The 5,535-nt window shown below is 45.6% G+C and overlaps 1 non-coding gene across 1 annotated transcript; it reads left to right on the forward strand.

Moving 5' to 3' along the window:
• Positions 1-1,368: 1,368 nt before the first annotated feature.
• On the forward strand, positions 1,369-1,450 carry trnas-uga (transfer RNA serine (anticodon UGA)). The gene has a single exon. It is a non-coding gene; the product is annotated as a tRNA-Ser (tRNA).
• Positions 1,451-5,535: the final 4,085 nt, after the last annotated feature.

Below are 5,535 nucleotides of genomic sequence, written 5' to 3' on the forward strand. Positions count from 1 at the left end.
TGCGTCTTGAGAAAGATATTTTGCCAGCACTACAAACAGTTTAATAATAAAAAACAGTTCATCAACTTGTTTGGAGGAGTTTGATTTTTTTAAAAGTAAGTGTTTACATGTCTTAATCTGTTGCATTTGGCATTGAATGCATTGGCATTTTAACAGTTTATTGGGTTTTCCAGACTCTTAACCTATTTAATGCTGATACCATGCTCATGGAGAGTACCATTCCACACAAAATTTCCAATAGCAGAATGCTTGTCAAGAAATGAAATTGTACCACAGTGTTCACATTTTGTTTGGTGTGGCAAGGCTGCTAAGTCTTTTCAGACTAATATTTTGATGCCGTGGGTTATATTTTCTGAGTAAAGGAGTGTTAGGTTGCATTGAAGAAAATCTGAACCCTAACCCTAACTACCCAAACCCTTAGCTAGGGTTAGGGTAAGTGTTATTAGAAAACATAGAGGATGTTTGATGGCATGGAATTTTCCTGCTGTCAGCAGTATTGTGAATATAGTTGACCCTTACCTGAATGAAAACAGGACATAAAGAAAGGGTTTCAGAAATCAAACAAAGCTTTATTCCCGTGCTCACAGTCTGGGTAATTGGAGACAGCGCTGTTCTGCTTCCTATGGACGGGTTTTTCGCACGAAGCTGTATTGAACATTATTTCTCGCGTAGTGAACGTGTGTATAGTTTGATGTAGAAGCTGTAGAAATTTCCACAAGTCGTGGTCTTTAAAATGCATTTGGTTTGAAGGCGTCCTTTTTTTGCTAAGGGTGTCCATTGCGAAGATATGGACAAAAGAATATTCGTGCGTGGTAAAAAAAAATCCTAAAAACGACAAAGTGAAGGCTGAGAAAACAGTCACAATGTACTTTATACACAAAGCGAGTGTTTTCGTAACCCTAGGAGGTTTCGTGAAAGCGCTACAGGCGTGCCGAAATCGTTTTCGAAGTTCACGCTAACTTTACCCCGGTGTTTGGAAAGAGGGAATCTACAGCTGTGTCCAGGGTGTTCTGGGCACGTTTGTTGCTTTTGTTTAGTCTATTTGATTTTCTTTTGTTTGTGTGGGTAGTTCGTTTCTCATTTGTTTTCTATTTTGTGGTTCAGACCTTTTATTTCCTTGTAATTTTAGTCTTTTTTTACTTTATAATTCTGTCTTTTTTTAATTAAAAACATCTCCGTGTTTCGGAGCAAGGCGCCTAAGCCAAGAGCTGGAAAGAGCGGCTGTCGTGTCTGTTTTTTCCCTTTTCAGCTCGAGTGATGTAAAAGCGAAGACGGACGGGGGTAATACGCGCGGTCCAGAAAGTCTACGTCCGCGGGCTGAGTTACAGCGATTCTCCCCACGACCCGAGGCCACGCTCGTGTCCTCAGGTAGTCGTGGCCGAGTGGTTAAGGCGATGGACTTGAAATCCATTGGGGATTCCCCGCGCAGGTTCGAATCCTGTCGACTACGAGAAGACCTTTTGGACGACCTCGACGGCAGGACGGGCTTTGAACAATTTATTTCAATGGATTGACACCACTAGAAACATCCCCCCGGTGATGGGTTGAGTGCGGAGCTTACTGAAACACGCAGAAGTGTCTGTGCTTCTGTTTCTCAAGAGGCAGCGATAATCTGCCCCCAGAGAGAGCTGCAGAAACGCACTGTCTGTGGATGAAGGCGAGTAGCGCCACGACAAGAAAGCGAAGCCTTTTTCTCGGCAGACCTGCCGAGGCTACCTGCCAGCCCGAGACACGGCTAGGATAGACGGGGAGAGGAGGAGGTCTGCCCCCTGAGCGAGCGCAGGTAAGGGGGTCGGCGGCGTGAGCACGTGGTGAGGCTTTTCCGGGAAAAAACAACTCAGCTGTAGCCGAGCGCATCGTGACACGAAGGGTCCTTAATCAAGGCTGAAAACTGCAAGTGTGCTTCGTGATTTCGTGGAAGCCTTCTTTAGGTGTCTAAATCTAATTATTGTTCTGTAACTGCTGCTTTTCTTAACCTTAACGAGATGTGTGCACATATACTGTTTTCCTGAAACGTTGTTTTCTTTCTTCTCTCTTCAGCACAGGAATAAACCTATTACTCGTTCCTCTGCAGCCTACGCATGCCGACGCAGCTACCACATCTGAACATATACTGTTTTGGGTGTATATATATTTTTTTAATATCAAGTTTTCTTTTTTGCGACTCTTTGTCTTCATGAGTGAAAAGACAATAATGTTCTTAGAAATCGAAACTCGATTTCGTCCCAGTTTTTGTTTACGAGAAGCCTCGGTGCTCGGCAGCGAGTGTCATTGGCGTCATTGGCGTTCGGTAAAGCGATCGTCAAGAGGCGTTTCCGGCCCGTGAAAGCAGCAGACCTTTAAAGAGGATGCCGGGTCATTAAGAATTATAAAGAACCTGCTTTGTACAAAGACTGCTGCAGGTTTACCCGTACAGTATGGACCGGTTATATATAATTACGAGCCCTGTTTAGAAAAGCAAATTCATAAAACTGTACTAGGTCTAGGATAACATGTTTTGTTAGGATCACTATGTGTTATGTTGACCCAAAACAGTACTGGAAACGTTACCGTATCACATTTACGGATCAGTAGTATCTGAAAATATTTGTATTTGTTCACAAGAAGGTCTTCCATATTGTTTTTGAATTGGAAAGTTTTCACGGTTGTGCACTAACTCGCCCATCCATCCTCTAACGGAATCATCCAGGAGCCGGAGCCTATCTCCGCAAGCAATGGCAGACACCAATACAGGGCCAGTTTTCCCAGAAGCCAGTTAACCCACCAGCAGGTCTGGACTGCAGGTGGAAATATGGCAATAAAGTTCAAGTTCAAGTTCTAAACCGGAGCACCTGGAGGAAAACCATGCGGACACAGGGAGAACATGCAAACTCCACACAGACAGCACCCTGGCAATTCAACCTTAGGGCAACTTCATGAAGTTGGCCTTGATGTCATAAACACCATGGAAGCGCTGGTCGGGACAGTCATGGCTAAATGTTTCCGTGTGGCTTTGCAGGAGAATTGTGTTGCCTGTAATAAATAATGACAAAGAAAAAATTGTGAGAGTTATTTGTCACTTGAGGTTAGAGCCATATCACCCTGCAACTCACAACTGGCAACCCACTGAAGCTAAGCAGGTGTGAGCCTGGTCAGTACCTGGATGGGAGACTCCTGGGAAAAACTAAGGTTGCTGCTGGAAGAGGTGTTAGTGGGGCCAGCAGGGGGCGCTCACCCTGCAGTCCATGTGGGTCCTAATGTCCCAGTGTAGTGACGGGGACACTATACTGTAAACAGGTGCCGTCCTTCGGATGAGATGTAAAACCGAGGTCCTGACTCTCTGTGGTCATTAAAAATCCCAGGGTGTCTCTTGAAAAGAGTCGGGGTGTAACCCCGGCGTCCTGGCCAAATTTCCCATTGGCCCTTACCAATCAATCTTACCAATAATCCCCATCTATCAATTGGCTTCATTACTCTGCTCCCCACTGATAGCTGGTGTGTGGGGAGCGTTCTGGCGCACTATGGCTGCCGTCGCATCATCCAGGTGGGGCTGCACATTGGTGGTGGTGGAGGGGATCCCCATTACCTGTAAAAGCGCTTTGAGTGGAGTGTCCAGAAAAGCGCTATATAAGTGTAAGCACTTATTATTATTATAACTGTTTGGACTTGGCCAGGAGTAGGTGAAGGTCAGATATTCTTTAATATAGATAGATAAGACTTTATTGATCCAGAAGGGAAATTGATGAAATATGTAGAACCACAGAATATTAAAAGGGTGTACTTTATTCCCATCACTGCTCACGGTGCTCTCTATCAGAAATGGTGGCTTTATAGCCTCTCCCAGGTGAACAGGAGTGCGAGTCAATCATTTTAAGATTATCCTCAATCATTTTCCTGCCTTAAACTGCCGGTCTGTTGTTTCAGACTTTCACATTCATAGGGTATACATTCACAGTTAACAAAACGGTTTATTTAGTATTAATTAGGTTTCGGGTTGCTCCGGCCCTTATATTACTCCTGTCCTGGAGTCCTTGCACTGGCTGCCGGTCAGGTTTCATGACTTCAGCATCCTCCTGCGCACCTATAAGGGTCTGCAAGGCTTGGCATCTCAGTAATTGTCTGAACTTCTGTCATCCTACTCCCAACCTCTCAACCTTCACTCTCCTAATTCTGGCCTCCTGTCTTTCCCCCAAGCCTCTCAGCATACTATGGGTGACAGGGCCTTCTCCTGCTGTGCCCCAGAGCTCTGGAATGCTATCCCTAAGGGTATTAGAGAGCCACCTTCCCTGAGCGCTTTCAAACCCAGACTCAAAACCTTCCTCTTCAGAAGGGCTTTTAACTCTATTTTCTTAGGAGACTCAGGTCCTTTGGTGTGTGTGGAACACTGCTACACATTTTTTATGAATCAGTGGTGGCGGCGGCCATCTTCTACGCTGTTGTGTGCTGGGGCAGCAGCATCATGACAAAAGATGCATATAGGCTCAAGAAACTCATCAAGAAGGCTGGCACTGGGTTGGGAACGAGCCTTGACCCCCTGGAGCTGGTGGCTGAGAGGAGAATGCTGACCAAGCTCACAGCCGTCATGAACAACGCCTGTCATCCGCTTCATGGGACTGTTACTGGGCAGCGGAGCACTTTTAGTATCAGACTACTCCAGCTACGGTGTTCAAGGGAACGTTTCCACAGGTCCTTCCTCCCGGTGGCTGTCAGGGTGTATAACGCTGCCCTAGGCTGGGACTGTCAGCCCTTCATCTGCTCGTCTATGGACAGCATGTTGCTCCATTGTACTTTTTGGACAATCAGTCTGTATAAACCTATGCAAATTTTGCACATATTTTATTGTTTTTACAGTGACTATGATCAGCACATTTTGCACACACCTTTGTATTTATTTATTTTGTTGTCTTTTGTTTTATAACTATTCTGATGTCTTTTTTGCTTGTCTTGGGCTGGACTGCTGTAAGACATCAATTTCACTACGGGATTAATAAAGTATTATCTATCTATCTAATTCATGTCTGTGTGCTGCACCATGGCATTTTCTACAGCTTCTAAACCCTTTGTATTGTAACGCTTACGGCCGACAGGCACTGTGTAAGAGCCGGCGTACCAGAGCAGGTGACGTCACCGCCCATCCCTGTGATAGCAGGACTACAGCTACTGGGCTGTGAGGAGATCTCTCTTTGGCTCACCGGGCTGGGTCGCTGCAGAGAGACGCGGGGGTCCCGGGTTCGAGCCCCCGATGGTGGGGGGCCGACTTAATGCGCCTGAGTCCCCGTTGTGTTCCAGTATTATTGCACTAACTTTTTTATCTCCTATCATTGTTTTTATTCTTACCGTAAAGCGCTTTGAAAAGCTACTCTTAAAAGCGCAATATATAACAAAGTTTCTTTTTATTATTATCATCATCGCAATACCGTGTCGTATAACCTTATGCCAAGGGATTAGGCTAGAGATGTTCACTTTCAGATGGCGGTACCCGCCACTCCAGTAGGTGGCAGTGACAAGCAGCGCTTTCACGAGTAAAGCGGAAAACACAGCCGAGATCTCGCGATG

The sequence above is a fragment of the Lepisosteus oculatus genome, chromosome 27, assembly GCF_040954835.1.
Source record: "Lepisosteus oculatus isolate fLepOcu1 chromosome 27, fLepOcu1.hap2, whole genome shotgun sequence".
Classification (NCBI taxonomy): Eukaryota; Metazoa; Chordata; class Actinopteri; order Semionotiformes; family Lepisosteidae; genus Lepisosteus; species Lepisosteus oculatus.